The 20883-nt window shown below is 37.1% G+C and overlaps 1 protein-coding gene across 1 annotated transcript in view; it reads right to left on the reverse strand.

Annotated features, from left to right (window-relative positions):
* Window positions 1-20883, reverse strand: part of SESTD1 (SEC14 and spectrin domain containing 1) — a 147517-nt gene that overhangs the window by 89548 nt on the left and 37086 nt on the right. The window lies entirely within an intron of this gene.

A 20883-nucleotide genomic window follows, 5' to 3' on the forward strand; every position in this document is an offset into this window, starting at 1 on the left:
GTACATGCTAACAACTAAAAAAATAATCTGTTGAATAAACAAATGAATCAATCAAACAGGCAGTCAATCTTCCACTGCTTTCCTTATTTATTACACAGCTTAATATTAAACATCTGATTCTTTCCATTTCACTATTAAATGGCTTTAATTTCTCATATTTTTGCTCCCCTATAACATATGATAATACATCTTATCCTGTTTATCTCACTATATTTTCTAATACATTGTTTCAGTTTTTTGCCCTCATTGTTAACTGCCTCCATCTCTCTACGTTTTACAGTTTTTAATTTTCCAGGGAAAATTTTGATTAGGCCAGTTAATCTTTTTATACCACGCCACAATTCTCTATTATTTGGTTCAGTTTTCCTGGGTCTACTCAGCCATAGCCAGGGGTTATAGCTAAATACAAAAAAGGAACTACCCTTATAGCAAGGGCTAAAGGCAAGACAGTTTCCCTTAAATGGAGGTTTTGTCATAGCAGACATTCACACTTGGCCAGTCCAGTATACTACCAAATTTTGATTTTTAGGAGAATAGGACCTTTCAAAAAAACAACAACAAAAATGAACAAAATGGGATTCAATTCTATTATCCTCGTATACGTAGTTTCGTATCTGAGAGAGTATTCTCCATCACATTGTATCCCTTCCTCCCCTGTCCCATCTCACACCCAGCCACCATCACAACACAGAGCAGTTCCTTGGAGGGCACTGTGAAATTTTATCGTATTTAGTAAAAGCATATTCTCTTGAAGACAGCTTCTAGTAGAGCAGAAAATATGACTCTTTGCATGAGTATATTACTTATTTGGCAAACACCTGCTATGAACCTATCCCACTTCAAGCTCTTCAGGCTGTGCTACCAGCTATAGCTAAAAACTCAATAAAAAATCCTGCCCTGCAAAAAAAAAAAAAANTTATCGTATTTAGTAAAAGCATATTCTCTTGAAGACAGCTTCTAGTAGAGCAGAAAATATGACTCTTTGCATGAGTATATTACTTATTTGGCAAATACCAGCTATGAGCATATCCCACTTCGAGATCATCAGGCTATGCCACCTGCTATAAATAAAAACTCAATAAACAATTTTGTCCTGCAACAAAAAAAAAAAAAAAGAAAAAAAATCTTTAAAAACCAAAAAAATAGATGTTAAAGAAAAAAAAGATGGAGTTTTAATATTGATCAGATAATGGCTAATTAAGCAAGACTAATTAAACCAGTACATAATTTTATAGCTTTTGTGTATACAATTTAAAAAAACACCATGACCATTTGTATGTCTTCAAAGAGAACAAGCTGTCCATCTAGATGATATATTCAAAGTTCCCTTGAATATTTGCAATTTGTTTATTAAGTTTGTTCTATATTACTCCAGAAAATAGACTAATAGGAAGTAGGAGGAAAAAAGCTCACATTTTACATCGTTAATCTAAGCCTAGTAGCACTTCATGTTTTCAGATCAATAGCTTTTTCTGATGAGTTGTTATCCAGTTATACAAGAACCCAGAGAGCCTGGATTCACATCTTAGATCTTCTGTCTTATGACCAGCTTGCTGAAGACCTGATTTGAAAGTTTGATAAGGGATGATAATAATAATTATAATTGACTAGGTATTTATTATAAACTATGCACTGTTCTAAACAATCTCTTTTTATTATCTTATTTAGTCTTCACAACAGTTCTACGAGGTGGGTACTATTATTTATTAGCCCCAAGCAGCTTGTTGTTTTCCAGTCCCACTATGGGACAAACCCCATCTATTCCTTCAGACTCATCTCTGGGTTGCATCCTAAAATACTGGGATAAATTTGACCCTCAGACTCTCAAAAAGAAAGTTTAATTTTCTTGTGTAATACAACATGGCCACCTTATAAACTTTCAGATCAGGAATCCCCCTGGCCTCCAAGTGGGACCCTTGCCCCCAGTACTATTTTACAGCTTGCCATTTTCTGTTGCAACTCTTCTAAATGGTCTGGAGTTCCTATGTCCAGGCTTTTATGACTCTCTCTCTCTCGGGATCCTGATCTCCACTGATCTCCACCAAATCTTCCGAATGTGCACGGCTTTATTATCTGGCCCCACTGACTTTTCTGACATTATGGATGGACTTTCTTTTTCTCTCTTCCATTCTCTCCAGCTAGCTGGATGGGTTGAGACCAGAACTTCTTCCTCTAACAAACTACCTTCACATTCAATCACACCTACTCCAGCTGCTCCCTCTCCTTCACCTTCCCCTCAACATCCCAAACTTCGATGTTGTTTTCCAGTGCCTCCTCTTTATCAGGGACCCTTCTCCCCTTCTCATACTATGTCAGAGGCCATTTATTATTCCATTTCAGCCCCAGAAAAAGTTTTGCTGCTCCAGGACGTGGCAAATGGGGATCCAGGAACCATTAGAGCCCATGTTCCTTTTCCAGTGTCTGATCTTTCCTAAATAAAAACTAAGCTTGGCTCTTTCAGTCGGGGCCTTTCTCACTTCATGAAGGAATGTAAAGGACTACTGCTTCCTTCTACCTCACTTGGCAGGACATGTATATTATTTTCACCACTTGTTGCACCCATGAGGAAAAATCCCACATTTGGTCTCTGGCTCAAAGGTGAGCAGATGAGGTGCATACCCCAAGCCCCCAGGAGTCTGGCCCAGGGAAAGCTACAGCACCTGCCACTGATCCTAGGTGGGGTTATCAAGAGGGAGCCCACAGCAGGGAACATTATAATCACATGATCACTTGGCTGATTGAGGGCATAAAAACATCCATATAAAACCTGTAAATTATGCCAAACTAAGAGAAATAAGACAGGGGTCAAATGAAAACTCAGACCTATTTTATTCCAGGCGGGCTGAGGCTATGAGAATATATACTAATATGAACCCCAAGAGCCCAGAAGGCCTCATCATCTTTGCTGTTTATCAGCCAGGCATCCCCAGACATTAGACATGAACTCTAAAGGCTAGATTAGAGACCATAAACTTCTTTCCCAACATTGCTGAACATAGCCTTCAAGTTCTTCAATAATTGGGAACAGAATAAGGGGGACAGAGCTACAGAGAAAGAAAAATGCAAGGACAAGAGACAGGCTTAACTGTTTGCTGCTTTAGAAGCCTCCAGCCCATTCGAAATTGTCCTAAGGACACTTCTCCAGGTTAAGTGTCCTTGGTGCAGAAGGACAGGCCACTGGATATGGTTTGGCTCTGTGTCCCCACCTAAATCTAATCTCCAATTGTAACTCCCATGTTTTGAGGAAGAGAATTGTAATCTGCAAATGTAGAGTGACGAAAGTTATTAGATCAAGGGGGCAGTTTCCCCCATGCTGTTCTTGTGATAGTGAGTTCTCACGAGATCTAATGGTTTCATAAATGGCAGTTTCTCCTGCCTTCCTTACTTCTCTCTCCTGCCACCCTGTGCAGAAGGTGACTGCTTCCTCTTCCATCATGATGGTAAGTTTCCTGAGGCCTCCCCAGCCATGCAGAACTATGAGTCAACTAAACCTCCTTTGTTTAGAAATTACCCAGTCTTGGGTATTTCTTTACAGCAGTGTCAAAATGGACTACATAGAAACTTCAGCCTAGATAGTCCCATTTCAGGGGGTTAAAATATAGCCCACACTCATTCAAACAAGCCCTAGCAAGAAACCTAACTGAACAATCTCTTAAGTGGGGATGACTTCTACAGTATGTAGATTACCTCCTCATGTACTCCCCCCCACCCACAGAACTCACACACCAACATGCAGTACAAACCTTAACTTCCTAACAAAAGGAAAATAATTTTTGTCTAATTCAAAGGTTACTTAAAGGTTATACACAAAAACAAGGTAAAAGGAACCAGGGAATGAGAGAGACATGAAAGAAAGTTATAAATGTAAAAAGGTATTTTGGGAAAGGAAGGTTATATTCAAAAAAAGGTTTTATATGAGAAAAAAATCTTGTATGCTAAAGTCTTGTTCTAAAGCAAAATGACTGGTTGTTTAAGAAAGAAGAATGTTTAAGTCACAAAGTCCAAGCATGTCAAAAGTAAGTCTGTATAGGTCATAAGAAGGTTTGTGAAGAATTTATGAAAGGAATTTTGTAGGTGATTAAGTTGGTTATAACTGAAAGGGAATTATTTAGGATAGTTTTTGTAACATTGCTCCCCCCATGTTAAAACAAGGTTTTCTTAAGGTATTAATCTGTTCTTGATAAAACTGCAACAAGTTTTACCTTTAATTTTATAACGTTTATTTTAAAAGCTTCTCAAAATCATCTCAGTTTAACTTTTGCTGTGTCTCACTGCTTTCTGCTTTTTCTCCCCTAAAGAAGGCCTAATATAATAACACTCTCCAGTTTTTGTCAGCTCCTGTCAGATTTTCCTCCAATTCTAACTGTTACTATGGCCTAATGCTAAACTGTTTCAACTCTAAGGTCAAAAAAATTAAGCAATGTTTTCCTCCAACATAACTTTATTCTGGATCCCTGGCTTCTCTTGATATGTCTAAAGTCTCAATGTAATCAAAGAAACAACTTATGCTGTTCCTAAGAGTCATGTACTCCCCTGCTGAACACACATTTTCTGTTTCTAATTAAATTCAAACACTTTTACATCAAGTTTAACTTTCAGGTTATGTAAATGGGCTTCCAATAAAAAAAAAAAAAAAAAAAAAAAAAAAAAAAAAAAAAAAAAAAAAAAAAAAAAAAAAAAAAAAAAAAAAAAAAAAAAAACAGCCAAAAAGCAAAGGGTTTGTTTCTCACTTTTTGGCCAACGTTGACTTAAAAAAAAACAAACAAAATATTATCTTCTAGAATTTAAGTTTCACTTTCAGGATGATGCTGTGAATTGGATTAGACTCTTCCCAATGAGGACTGCTACCTTTACAAATCTCCCCTGGATTCAGCCAGACACCAGTTTCACCTTCATATACTCCCCCCTCTCTGATGAGTCCCTTCCCCCAGAAAGATCCAATATCCTAAGTCCCACAATCTGAAACCCATAGGGTCTCCTGACAAACCAACAACCATAGGCAGGGTCCACTCCATGCCCAAGGCATGCCAGGAAGTAGCTGGAAGATGAGACCTCCACCCCACTGCCAAAGATTTGTCACTGCTGTTCTGTCACAGGGGGTGGGGAAGATGTGGAGTCCTGATAAGTCAGCAACAATGAGGAAGGGGTGATCCCAGATGGGGAACAATGAACAACTGTTCTGACAGATGGCTAATCACAAACAACCTGGGGGCACAATGACCTTGTTACGCAGATAGCCCCCTTGCAGCATGACTATACAACTTCCCTCTAGTCCCCGCCTCTTGGCAGACAACCCTTTCTCTGTGTGCTGCCCACTACAAACTTGCAGCATATTTTCATGCTTTCTCTAATAAATTAGCCTTTCTTTACCTACAAGTTCCTTGGTAAATCCCTTTAAAACTTGCAAAGCTACCCCAGGCAGTAGAACCCACAACACCCAGGAGTTCAATACCAACCTGGGCAACATGGCAAGAACCCCATTCTATTTTTTAAAAAGACAGGGGAGGAGAACAGTTCAGAGAGCTTCCAGGTGAGTGAACACATCAAAATGCTGGAAGAGTGGCACATCCGGAGAGGGCACAAAAGGTCCACACGTCTCCTCCCCCAATACCTTGTCCTATACATCTCTTATATTGGCTATTCCTGAGTTGTATCCTTTATAACAATCCAGTAATCATAAGTAAATTGTCTTCCTGAAGAGCTGTTTTAGTGAATTATCAAACCTGAAGGGACTGGGTATGATGAGAACCTTGATTTATAGCCAAGTCAGACAGAAGTGTGGGTAACCTGTGGACCCAATACTTGTGCCTGGCATCTAAAATGAGGACAGCCCAGAAATGGCACCTAAAGTGAAGACAGCCTGAGCCTGTAGTCCCAGTTTCTCAGGAGGCTATGGTGGGAGGATCACTTGGCCAACAGAGTTTGAGTCCAGGCTGGGCAACATAGCAAGATCCTTGTCTATAAAAAATAAAAAGAAACAAATAAGTAAAGTGAGGACAGTCTTGAGGGATTGATCCCTTAGACTCTGGATTTGATAACTCCAGATACACACTGCTATAATTGAACTGGATTGTATGACACCCAGTTGGTGTCTGGGAAGCTGGAGGATTGATTGGTGCGAAGAAAAAACCCACATATTTGATATGAGAAATACTGTCAGTAAAAAGGTAGGGTGTGTGTGTGTGTGTGTGTGTGTGTGTAAAAAGAAAGAACTTTTATCTGAGGAATGCAAGTCCTTTATTTACCAGACCAAGAGAGACCACAATCATACCTTACTCCCCATTTTGAGCTATGTATTCATCTCCTGAAACTGCTTGCTATTGCCAAAAGCAGCTATAAATAAACCTAATAATGCCCCACTGGACATTATAACCCACACCCTATAGCTTAACAATGTATAGCCAATCACTAATCCATGTTATTTCTGTGAACTGAAGAGAATTCCTGACAAACAACTTTTTTTTGCCTTTAGAAATCCACTTGTAGCTACTGCTACTAATTAAAGTGCATGTTCAGGACAATTTGAATCTATGCTGCCAGGTTGCAGTCCTCGAGCTTAGCCAAAAAAAAAAAAAAAAAAAAAAAAAAAAAAACAAAAAAAAAACTCTCTACTTATATTAATTTTGCCTCAGCTTGTTCCTTTTAAGTTAACATACATACAGACATGCCAATGCCTTGATTCACGCTTAGGCACCAGCACTTTTTCTTACCAGTGCTTTTATACCATCAGCACAAATGTCAACACAGTAAACAGTGCAAAAAACAACAAAACCTAAGAATTATAAAAAGCAGTTTTGACCTCAGGGACTCCCGAAAGCTAGAAACAAGAGAACTACTGATCTGGGCTGTCCATGGGATGCTACCACAGAAAAAAAAAATGCCAAACTTGAGGGAGAAATGCAGATATAAAGACAACAGTCTCAGAAACAGAACTGGCTTCCTAACTGGATTTTTCTTATAGTTTATGAGCAGAGAAATTCTCAGCTGCCTTTAATTCCTTCCTGTTTTTTGAACTTACTTCTCCATCCTTCTCATCAATTCTGTAAATTGCAAAATAAATCCCTTTTCTGCTTAAGTTGGCTAAAACAGGCTCCTCTTTTAATTAGTGGAGAAAGTTGGTACCAGAAGCAAAACTAGAATTCAGAGTTTAGTAGACTGTCTCTAATCACTTAAGGCTTTTTTTTTTTTTTTAACTCTGTTGCCATTTATTTTGAATAAAACTGCCCAACAATTTTAACCCTTGCCATAGTCAAATCTAATTAAACAGCATCCAAGAAATAGGAATGAAATAGGAATATCTAGAATACCTAAGATCCCACAAGGCATAAGAAATGATGCAGGTGACCCATGGGGTGAAATCTATTAATATTATTGAAGCTTTCCCAATCAAATTATTGATTTTATGGCAACAAATGCTAAAATTTAGCTTTTCACAGCCACATTCTCCATATCCCTAAAAGGGAAAAGGAAAATGGTTTTAGCCTCTTGGTCTAGATTTACTTTGGCAAACCGTAATATCCAGAAACAGTCTTCCATTCATCACTATCTCCTGAAAGACAGGTGCTTTATCCAAACTTTCCTTTATTTTACACAACCACTTCAGCATGGTAAAATACTGGATTTCAAAAAATTAAACATCTTTTTAATATTGTTTTATTTTAAGAATATCTTGAAAGTGATGAAAATGTAGTTTAAAGTAATACTAAAGAGAAATATAGTTTTGTGGGTATATGAGCTAAGAGATCAATTGAACTGATAGATAAAAAGTAAAGCAGTCAAGAGATAAAAACAATTGTATTTACTCTGTATCTTTCCTCCCTTCTAGAGTCTCCTTTCCATCAATTTATTTCACTGTTGTCACAAAAGAGATGGGTCATAAAAAATAATTATTACTATACCACTAGGTCAAATTAAATTTAATTTTTCAAAAGTTATTTGCTCCAGCTTTTCAAGTGTTTAGTACAGTCATTGAAAAAACAAAAATTTTCTTCTTTCTGGTTATTTTAATATCTAAGGGAAAAATTTAAATAATGTACAAAATAACGAAAAAATCTTGCAAAATACAACCAACACCACCACCATCTCCCCAATAAAATGTTAAATAACATAAAGGTGAAAAATGTCAGATAGGAGATAGGACTAATGTGCAGCTCCTGCTTGGACAGACAGAACAGCATCTGGAGACACTCACATTGTGAACCTTTGTTCTAAAAACCACCACAAGAAAGTACCAGGAAAACAAAAGAATTCACAGACCCTTTGAAAGAAGTGGCTTGCTGCTGCAATCACCTCAAGACAGCTGAAAAACTGTGGTTCACCAAAGTGCGAGAAGGGGAAAAGTCAGCCTCTGAACACACATCCCCACTGGGGAACCCAAAAATTGAGATCATGGGAGGAGAATTTAATCTTACCTAGAGCTGAAATGGATTTAGGGAGCTGAGTGAAATATAAAAAAAGAAGCAGTTGGAAGAGCCCTGTAGGTACTCCTGGTCCCCAGCACAAGCCCAGGGAAGCCATTACTGACCTCATCTCACAGAGGTCCCTTAGGGAAGGTAAGGCAGCTGATGAAATTGGGGAGGAGCCACAGGGTGAAGGACACTACCAGCTGAACTCAGTAGCAATTTCAACTAAGCACGAACTTTCCTGAGCAGAATCAAGGGAGCGGGGCAAATAAGAAGTGCAGATACAAGCACAAAAGCCACAGCCGACCATGCAGGTGGGCAGGTAGGCAAGCAGGCAGGCAGGCAAGAGACCAGAGAGCCCTGCTTGTTTTCTCAATGTGAAGGCTTGTACCTGGGGGCAAAATATCAGCCCTGCTCTTTCGTTGTCTGAATACAAAGTATGGTTGGTAGGGGCAAGCTGGGAGTGAGTCTGGCCTTGCTGGCTATATTGGAGCTGGGTGAGGCCTGTCACTGCTGGCTTTTCCCCACTTCCCTGGCGATCTATATGACACAGCAGAGGCAGCCATAATCCCCCTGGAACATAACTCCATTGGCCTGAGAACCACCCACCATCCTCCAACGCCACCACAGCAACCCCTGCACAAAGAGAGTCAGAGCTTAGACTCATTTAACCCTTCCTGACCTGATGGTTTTTCTCAATCTGCCCTGGTAGCCAAAGACAAAATACAAAGCTCTTGGGAGCTCTAAGGCTGCAATCAACACCAGAGAACCCATAGTACTCATCTGGTCAATGTGGGGCAAGATTATATCCACCTTCTACCACTGCAGCTGGCACTCTCTTGAAAGTGACACCTCCTGGCTGGATGCCAACCAATTCAAGCCATTACAGTAACTCAACAGAATAACCCTGCTCCAAAGAAGAAGAAAACAGCTAATTCTACCACCTGCTATACCTGGCTAAACAGAAGTCCTGATTCTGTCCTCATGACAACTTAACTGCCAGCATAACCAATATTCGAGAAAACAAGCACCAAACAAAACTAAAATCAAGGACTCCCAGGGTCCATTTCACTCCCCTGCCACCTCTACCAGAGCAGATGTTGGTAACCAGAGCAGGGAGACCTGGAGACAGATCACATCACAGGATTCTGAAGCTATTCCCCAGCACCAGCCTGGAGCCTGGTCACCCCACTGGGTGGCTAGACTTAGAAGGCCAGTAAGAATCACTGCAGTTTGGCTCTCAGGAAGCCCCATTCCTACCACCACACCAGGGGATCACCCTGTGGGACAAAACAATCTGAACAGCAGCCCTTGAGTTCCAGAACTTTCCACTGAAACAGTCTACTAAAATGAGAAGGAACCAGAAAAGTAATTCTGGTAATATGACAAAATGAGGTTCTCTAACACCCCCAAAAGATCACACTAGCTCCTCTCTAGCAGCAGATCCAAACTAACAAGAAATCTCTGAATTGCCAGATAAAGAATTCAGAAGGTTGACCATTAAACTATTCAAGGAGGCACCAGAGAAAGGTAAAAACTAATGAAAAAAAAAAATACAGGATATTGATGAAAAAGTCTCCAGAGAAATAGATATCATAATAAAAAGGCAACTGCAACTTCTAGAAATAAAAGACACATTTAGAGAAATCCAAAATACACTGGAAAGTTCCAACAATCGACTTGAATGGAAGAAAGAACTTCAGAGTTCAAAGACAACCCTTCCAAATTAATGCAATCCAAAAAAGACAAAAAAGAATTTTAAAAAATGAACAAGCCACCAATGAATCTGGGATTATGTTAAAACAAGCAAACATAAAAATAATTGGTGTTCCTGAGGAAGAAGAAAAATCTAAAAGCCTGAAAAACTTGTTTGAAGGAACAATCAAGGAAAACTTCCTGGTCTTGCTAAAGACCTAGGCATCCACCTACAATAAGCTCAAAGAATACCCAGGAAATTCACTGCAAAAAGATCATCACCTAGACACACAGTTATCAGATTATCTAAAGTCAAGATGAAGGAAAGAATATTAAAGCTGTGAGGCAAAAGCATAAGGTAACCTACAAAGGAAAACCTATCAGATTAGCAGCAGATTTCTCAGCAGAAACCCTGCAAGCCAGAAGGGACTGGGATCCTATCTTTAGGCTCCTTAATCAAAATAATTATCAGCCAATAATTCTGTATCCAGCAAAATTAAGCTTCAAACATGGAGAGATAAGTATTTTTTAGACAAACAAATGCTGAAAGAATTTTCCACTACCAAGCAAGCACTACAAGAACTGCTAAAAGGAGCTCTAAATCTTGAAACAAATCCTCAAAATACACCAAAATATTATCTCCTTAAAGCATACATCTCATAGGACCTATAAAACAGTAACACAATGAAAACAAACCCAAGGTATTCAGGCAACAAATAGCATGATGAATAGAACAGTACCTCACATCTAAATACTAATGTTTTATGTAAATGACTTAAATGCTCCACTTAAAAGACACAGAATGGCAGAATGAATAAGAATTCACCAACCAAGTATCTGCTGCCTTCAAGAGATTCAACTGACACATAAGGACTCACATAAACTTAAGGTAAAGGGGTGTAAAAAGACAGTCCATGCAAATGGATGCCAAAAGTGAGCAGGAGTAGCTATTCTTATATCAGACAAAACAAACTTTAAAGCAACAGCACTTTAAAAAGACAAAGAAGGACATTATATAATGATAAAAGGACTAGTTCAACAGGAAAATATCACAATCTTAAATATATATGCACCTAACACTGGAGCTCCCAAATTTATTAAACAATTACTACTAGACCTAAGAAGTGAGATAGATGGCAACACAATAATGTTGGGGAATTTCAATACTCTCCTGACAGCACCAGACAGGTGATCAAGATGAAAGGCAACAAAGAAACAATGGACTTCAACTACACTCTAGAACAAAAGGACTTAACAGTTATTTACAGAACATTCTACCCAACAATTGCAAAATATACATTCTTTTCAACAGTATATGGAACATTCTCTAAGACAGATCATATCATAAGCCACAAAATAAGTCCCAATAAATTTAAGCAAATTGAAATTATATCAACTACTCTCTTACACCACAGTGGAATAAAATTGGAAATTAATTCCAAATCAAATGCTCAAAACTATACAAATACATGAAAATTAAATAATCTGCTCCTGAATGATCTTTTGGGTAATAATGAAATCAAGATGGATATTAAAAACTTCTTTGAACTTAACAATAATAGTAACACAACCTATCAAAACCTCTGGGATATAGCCAAAGTGGTACAAAGAGGAAAATTCAGAGCATTAATGTCTATTACAAAAAAAAAAAAGTCTGAAAGTACACAAATTGACAATGTAAGCTCACACATCAAAGAACTAGAGAAACAAGAATAAACCAAATCCAAACCCAGCAGAAGAAAAAAATAACAAAGATCAGAGCAGAACTAGATGAAATTGAAACAAACAAAAAACAAAAGATAAATGAAACAAAAAGCTGGTTCTTTGAAAAGATAAGCGAAATCAACAGACCATTAATGAAATTAAGCAAGAAATGTAGAGGGAAGATCCAAATAAGCTCAATTAGAAATGACACCACAGAAATACAAAAGACCATTCAAGGCTACTATGAACACTTTTATGTGCACAAACTAGAAAACCCAGAGATGGAAAAATTCCTGCAAATATACAACCTTCCTGGTTTAAACCAGAAAGAAAGAAAAACTCTGAAAAGACCAGTAACAAGTAGTGAGATTGAAACAGTAATAAAAATATTGCCAACAAGAGAAGTTCAGAGCCAGATGGATTTACAGCTGAACTCTGTGAGACATTCAAAGAGGAATTGGTATCAATACTATCAAAACTATTCCAAGATAGAGAAACAGGGAATCTTCCCTAAATCATTCTATGAAGCTAATATTCCCCTAATACTAAAACCAGGAAATGACATAACAAAAAAAGAAAACTACAGACAAATATCCCTGATGAACACAGATGCAAAAATCCTCAACAAAATACTAGCTAACTGAATTCAATACCATTGCAAAAAGATAATACACCATGATCAAGTGGGTTTCTCCCTGGGATGCGGGGTTGGTTTAACATACCCCAGTCAATACATGTGATAACCACATAAACAATTAAAAACAAAAATCATATAATCATCTCAACAGACACAGAAAAAACATTTGATAAAATCCAGCATCACTTAATGATTAAAATCCTCAGCAAAATTGGCATAGAAGGGACATATCTTAAGGTAATAAAATCCTTCTATGATAAACCCACAGCCAACATTATACTGAAAAGGGAAAAGTTGAAAGCATTCTCCCTGAGAGCTGGAACAAGATATAGATGCCTACTTTTACCATTTCTACTCAACATAATACTGGAAGTCTTAGCCAGAGCAATCTGACAAGAGAAAGAAATAATAGCTATAAATCGGTAAAGAGGAAGTCAAACTGTCACTGTCTGCTGATGATATGATTGTATACCAAGAAAACACTAAAGACTCGTCCCAAAAGCTCCTAGATCTGATAAATGAGTTCAGTAAAGTTTCAGGATACAAAATCAATGTATAAAAATCAGTAGCACTGCAATACACCAATAGCAACCAAGCTGAGAATCAAATCAAGAACTCAACCACTTTTACAACAGCTGGGGGAAAAAAAAAAAAGGAATATACCTAACCAATGAGGTGAAAGATCTCTACAAGGAAAACTACAAAACACTGCTAAAAACATCATAGACAGCAACAACAACAACAACAAAAAAAAAATGGAAATGCATCTCGTGCTCATGGATAGATAGAATATTGTGAAAATGACCATACTGCCAAAAGCAATCTATAAATTCAGTGCAATTCCCATCAAAATACCATAATCATTCTTCACAGAGCTAGAAAAAACAATTCTAAAATTCATATGGAACAACAACAAAGCCTGCATACCCAGAGTAAGACTAAGCAAAAAGAACAAATCCAGAGTCATCACATTACCCAACTACAAACTATACTACAAGGTTATAATCACCAAAACATCACTTTACCCAACTGCAAACTATACAAGGCTATAGTCATCAAAACAGCAGAGTACTAGTATAAAAACAGGCACACAGATCAACAGAACAGAATAGAGAACCCAGAAATAAGCCAAATACATACAACCAACTTTGACAAAGCACAACAAAAACATAAAATGGAGAAAGGACACCCTACTACCCTACTAAACAAATGGTGCTGGGATAATTGGGATAAAGAAATGTGATATATATATATATATATATATACACACACACACATATATACACACACACACACACACACACACACACACCCATTATGGAATACAACTACTCAGCCATAAAAAGGAATCAAATAATGGCATTCACAGCAACCTGGATGGAGCTGGACACCATTATTCCTAGTGATGTAACTCAGGAATGGAAAACCAAACATTGTATGCTCTCACTTAGAAGTGGGAACTGAGATATGAGGACTTGAAGACATAAGAATGATATAATGGACTCTGGGGACTCAGGCGGAAGGATGGGAGCGGGGTGAGGGATAAAAGACTACATACTGGGTTCAGTGTACGTTGCTTAAGTGATAGGTGTACCAAAATCTCAGAAATCAGCACTAAAAAACTTATCCATATAACCAAACACCTCTTGTTCTCCAAAAACTATTGATATAATTAAAAACTGTAAAAATAACATAAACATACTAGTTCACATTCTTCTCCAATGGGATATGTGACCTCAATATATCTGTGGATTATACTCTCAAACAAGGAATGAAGCCAGTAACAGACATTTACCTAATATGAAATAATGAAGAGTGGAAAGGAAAATACATTAAAGAAAAACTTGTAAAGCAGGCTAATAAATAAAAGAATTAAGGAGTTCACAACATTCTTAACAAGGAAAAAAAATACACACCACTGCACTTATCATATTTCATATACAGTCATTTAAAGCAGCACCTGTTTTAAGTCATAATTCATTAAATATTAAAAGAGGCAGAAAGCCAGAGTTTATGATAGATTAAGTGTCTTAGAGACTGGTAAATATAAAGAAAACTGCAACCATGGTTGTGTGTTACCTTCAACCAAAAACAAGAAGCACCAAAATAAAGAGTTATCATTTCTAGATGCAAAATAAGTACTACTTAAAATAGTCCTTCTACAGTTAGGGATGATGAATTCTGACAACCAGAAATACAGGAAGACTAGGTTTCCATACATATTTGTAGCCATTTCCTAGTTTATCTTTCCTATGACTGTGGAGATTTAAAAGAGGAAAATAAAGGCAACCAACGAGTATTTAAGTTTGTATTTTGTCTCCCCAAGAGCAGAGACCAAATCTTATTTAAAATATTTTTGTATTTATTCACTCACTCAACAAGTCTATATTAAGAACCTAATAGATTGAGAGAAGTCTACGTGGTGGACATTTCTGACATTCAAAAACATCTGATGAATTAATGAATAAATGAACAAAACGGACAAATGATAAAGCAAAACACTTACCACCCTAGGAATCCTAAAATTGTCACAACTACCTGAATGCCAACACCTTGTGCAGCAATCACAGGATTCACATGTGCATGCTTTTCCTTCAAAGGAGCTCCCACCAGCTGTCTTTCTACTGGGAAAGCCACCCAAGATCCAGCAGCCACGTAAGTTGCTGGATGCCAAGCATTCTTGGTGGTTAAGATGGATATCGGTGGGTGCCATCAATGCTGCCATTAGAGGGCAGCAGAGGATATATTCAGCAGCGGAAAACAGAATTGCAGGCCTTTTAATCAAGACTGGGCAAATTGCACTTCATGAGAGACTGAAATTGATGATGTGAGTGGGTACACTGGAACTCCCCTCTCAATAAATATAAATCAACCAGTTTATTTGGAAAATTCAGTTAAATTCTCCAAGGAGCATTTCTTAACAATCAGTGAAAACCCATTAGAATACCCTAAGGGTAATTAAATTGTCTCTAATAAGTCTACATCATGTAGGCACATAATAGCAATGAACAAAGTCAGAATGCAGGCTCCCTGGCCTTGTATTTCCAGAAGAAATACTACAGTTATAACTATCCTTAAGTTGAGATTAGAAATATTTTCAACTGCTGTTACAAAGTAAGAGCAATTTTAGAGATTAAAACATATAGGTGCTCCGTGCTGTATCACTCCACATATCCATATACAAAATTATACAGAAATAAACATTATTCAACTTTAGGATAATAAATTGGTGAAGCAGATCAACAACAGAAATTTTATGTAATATTTGTGTTATTGCAGGTGCCAGTGTCTGATTACTAACCTGGTTTTACAACAATATTGACAGTTCTAGAGGAAAGAACAATCCTTTGAGTAGACTTAAAATGAAAATTATTTTTAAAAGGACTTTCACCAAAATAGATTTGTCCAAAAGTGTAACTCCTCTAAATAAATTTGAAAACTAAAGTATCACTGTGTAATAACAGTTTTGCCATATGAATCAAGAACTAGTTTATTGAGTAAGAAATGGAGAAAAGAAGAAAAGAGACTCTGAGATTTTAAGTTTTCTAGAAAAATATTGCTAATCTACCTTGAAAGACAAAATAATCTACATTAAGAGGTCTAGTGGAACATTTAAAGTCCTATACTATAAACTTCAAAAATTCAAGTCTGCAAATGGTAATGACAGCCCACCGCTTAAAAATCCTTTTCAAAAACTACAATATAAGTCACTACTTTTAGAGCATCCTCCTAACTCTGTCCCTTCTCCATTCCTCTAGCAATTCTCCCAAACCCTTAGCAACCGCAAACCTCCATTTTTGAATGTCCAGATTTAACATCCCTTAACTAATTTTCATATTAATACATGAATAAATTTTTTAAAAATCTTTGGCTCTTCTTAATTTACAGATGAATCCTTAGTTAGACTGCTTCTTCACCAAAATAGGAGCAGCAAAAGGAAAAAAGGAACATTGCATTAGAGAAGCAAATCACACTTGTGGAATTCCAGGAGGGTAAAGATATTCCTGGAACCCCCAGCTATAGAGTATCCCCTATGGCTAGGACCTCATTATCTACTGCCAGAGTTCCTTTAGATGAGATCTCTACCTATACATTTTCTGCATCTAAGCTTGTGTTGAGCTCCAGAAATCTGAACCATTTTCTTTTCCTTTTCCAAGGCATGCATGTGTCTACTAAGTTCACCTAGGTGAGTGAGGTCTCCTTCCACCACCAGAGGAGGAAGTGGATACAGCCACAATAACTTTACAAATTCCAGCATCTAATTTCCAGATTTCAACCCCCATTCACCTGCTGTAGGTGTTGCCTCTCCTCTTAAACTCAAAATTCTCTGGGTCATCACCAAACCCCATTCTTTCCCAATCTTCCTCCTACAAAGAAGTGTTCTTCCTCTATCCTTGGTAAAAGCACACACGCGTTCCATTGAGGTTAACACTAAATGCAATACTCCAGATACACGAGATTTAAATGCATTTGGAGCAGAGGTTCAGATGTATTACAGGGCCCCTAATTCCACATAATTGGCATACTAACTTTTAGTGCCCGAATGTTTATACGTTCAATACCAAAAATACATAAAATAATACTTTTGTTCAAATGAAATAATATACCTATATCATGAACTGAAATTTTGGCACTAAATTCTTTTGTTTGTATAATGTAAATATTTGGTATGTACCAAACACTATGGTGGGGAGGGGAGGAAATGTAAAAATAGTTTTTAAAAAGGTTAAAAAATTTTAAGTTGGCTTGAAAAATGGAATATTGCCTTAAAATGGAAATTATTATAGTGTTACCAAGGCAGAAAGAAGCCAGTGAGATGTGTGAATTACTTTCATCAAAGTGAAAGTCCCATTTAAACAAAACAAAACAGTGGGGCCAGATGTGGGGCTCATGCCTGTAATCTTAGCACCCTGGGGGACCAAGGCAGGTGAATCACCTGAGATCAGAGTTCAAGACCAGCCTGGCCAACATAGTGAAACCCCATCTCTACTAAAAATACAAAAATTAGCCAGGTGGTGCATGCCTCTAACCCCAGCTACTCAGGAGGTTGAGGCAGGAGAATTACTTGACTCTAGGAGGCAGAGGCAGAGGTTGCCGTGAGCAGAGATTGCGCCACTGCACTCCAGCCTGGGCAAGAGTGAGACTCTATTGCAAAAAAAATAATAAATAAAAAACACAATGGCCCAGGCATGGTGGCTAATGCCTATAATCTCAGCACTTTGGAAGACCAAAGTGAGAGGATTGTTTGAGCCTGGAAGTTTGAGACCAGCTGGCCAACATAGTATGACCCCATCTCTACAAAAAAAATACAAAAATTAGCCACGCATAGTGGTGTGCACCTGTGGTCCCAGCTACTCAGGGAGGCTGAGATGAGAGGGTCCCTTGAGCCCAGGAGGCCAAGGCTGCAATGAGCCATGATTGTGCTATTGCACTCTAGGCTGGGTGATGAAGCGAGACCCTGTCTCAAAAAAAATTAAAAACAATGTATATTGTATTTTCTGTGGTAAAACTACCAAAACAATAGAATATTTTGCAAATGTTCAATTTGGTCAACTATTAAACTTGTTCAACATTAAAATGTCATTTTGAAGCAAACATAGGACACATGGAAAATCAAGTATTTATAATGCCCACCTCTTTTCTCTCTCATAAGGACTGTTAGCAGTATTAGCTATCTTTCCCAAACAAAGACTTCCCCCACTAAAGATCTCTCTACCATGGGATTCTGTTCCAAAGAGTTGTTCTCCCTGAAATGCAGTTTAGTGCAGTGGTAAAAATCATGGCTGTGGAGCCAGGGTGTGACTCCCAAACAGCCACTGACTAGCTAGGTGGTTTGGGTGATTAATTTCTTTTATGAGCAAATCACTGAACCTAACTCACAGGGCTGCAGCTTAAGTGGGCAAATTTGTATATATAGTTTAGTATGCTCAGGATGATAAGTACTCAATAAATGGCATTTATTACCAGCAGCTAAATCTTCCTTCCTCCACTAATTACTGGTTTACCCATTTACTACCATTAACTTCACCGAGGCCACAGTAAAAGCATTCCCAGTGAGGTATTCTTGATCCAGAAAAATAACAGTCCCAGCCTTATCCTGGTACTTTTTTATATTCCAAGAATATTCTTTCATCCTTATATTAATATTTATATATGATTCTATTAATAACCCAATGTTTTCAGATTGAAAAACTGAGACACAAAGAAGTAATTTGTTCAAGTTAATACAGAAATTAACAGATTTATAAATCATAAGAGATCATTTAGTCTATCCTTTCCATTTCACAGATAAGGAAACTAAGATCTGAAGACATAGATTTCTCATCCTAAGGCCACATAACAAGAAAGTAACCTGTGAAACCTAGGCTTCTGCAACTCTGTCCAGTGCTTCTCTCTACTATATTATCACATAATAAAATCAAAATTAAAAATACATAAATAGCAGGTAACTGTTATTTTATATGCTAATTTTTTAAACAAAAACTATATCCACACAAAAATTTTTACATCAAAGTTCACAGCAGCCTTGTTCATAACAGCCAAGCAAAACATGACATATCTATATAGCAGAATTCCATTAGGCAATACAAATGAATGAAATGCTGATATATAGTATAATGAGGATAAACTTAGAAAACATGGTAAGTGAAAAAAACCCAGACACAAAAATATACTGTATGATTCATTTTATATAAAAAAAAATATGCAGAACAGGCAAACCCAAAAAGAAGAACGTAGTAGGTCAGTGGTTGCCTAGAGCTGAGGTGGATATCAAGAGTGATTGATAATAAACATTAAATTTCTTTTTGGGGTGATGTAAATACTGTAAAATTAAACTGCAGTAATGGCTGCACAATTCTGAAATCTACTAAAAATCTATCAATTTGTACAATTTAAATGGGTGAATTTCATGATATGTAAATTTCACCTCAGTAGAGTCATCAAAATAATTTTAAAAATAAACAACTGAATTACCTATTTTGTAAATCAGGAAAATATGGATGAAAATGATGTGCACTTTAAGTATTAAGAAATAAAAACTAAAAAAAAAAAAAAAGCAATATTCTCCAGAAAGTCTGTAAAATGAATTGCACACGCTAAGCAATTTATCCCCAAGTTATACTATAATTAGAATATATTGCTCTGAAAAACTTCAGTTTTGCAAAGGCAAATTTCTTCTAACATTGTACATTCTGGATGGCAAAAAACAATGAGAATAAAAAACTAAATGGATTAAATGAAGAGAAGAAAGGAGAGTATAAGCAGTGTTATTGATAACATTTATGTTCATAGATTGTCTTTTCTGTTACTTTATATTGGAACTACAAAGGAAACTCAGATTTACATTTTATTTTTAATCTCAAGGGAAAATTATAAAGGTTCCATCTCTTACGGTATCTCAGAGTTTCCACATCAATATATCAATGTCTTTTGGACACCCAAGATTTGATTAAAGGTTAAATTTATTCCTTTCAATGATATTATACCTTTTAAAACAAATCAAATTTGCTTTTGAAAAAAGGATAAATATGCCTATTAAAACAGTATTATTTTGTATTCCCTAAAAATAAACTGTGAAGAGCATGATTAAACACAAATCACTTTGAAACATGACATAATCTAAAAAATGGGATCTCAAATTAATTATGCGTATTTCATCACACCTCCAAATAAAAATAACAATAATGCTAACATTATTGAGCACATTTTACATATAAACACTATCCTAATCACTTTCTCTGTATTGTTTCATTTATAACTCACAACTATCCTATTTAGTTACTGTCACTAAGCTGTTACTTTTATTTAACAGCTAAGGAAACAGCCACTTAGTAAGATGAAGAGAGTTTAACCTGCCCAAGTTATGCAGAAAAACTTGCATTTAAACCTAAGACTAAGTCCAAGGATACGATATTGTGACATAAGACATATACTCTGTATTCTGTCTCTCCTCCTGGTTCTTGGCACAAAGCTCATACAATTCTTGAAATCTCTAAAGTGATAAGTGTCTTTTGTATGCTAATGAAATGACTGATGGCTGGAGGCTCTGATATAGTCTCAGGATGTGGGCTGGCTGCCAGGGAAATCAACCCTGTGAATAGAGTTGGAACTTTCAGTCCTACCTTCCCCTACCCCAACTAGCTCACAGAAGGGAAGAGGAGCTAAAGGTTGTGTTGATCACCAATGGCCAATTATGTAATCAATCATCATTATATAATGGGAACCTCCACAAAAACCCTAAAGGACTGGAGTCAGGGATCTTCCAGATTGTTGAACACATGGAGGTTTCTGGAGGGTGGAATGTCCACCAGAGGTCATGGAAGCTCTATGCCCCTTTCCCAGACACCTTGCCCTGTGTATCTCCTCCATGTGTCTATTTATCTGTATGCTTTGTAATATCCTCTGTAATAAATGGGTAAATGTCCACGTTTCCTTGAGTTCTGT

The sequence above is a fragment of the Cebus imitator genome, unplaced genomic scaffold, assembly GCF_001604975.1.
Source record: "Cebus imitator isolate Cc_AM_T3 unplaced genomic scaffold, Cebus_imitator-1.0 Scaffold78, whole genome shotgun sequence".
Lineage (NCBI taxonomy): Eukaryota > Metazoa > Chordata > Mammalia > Primates > Cebidae > Cebus > Cebus imitator.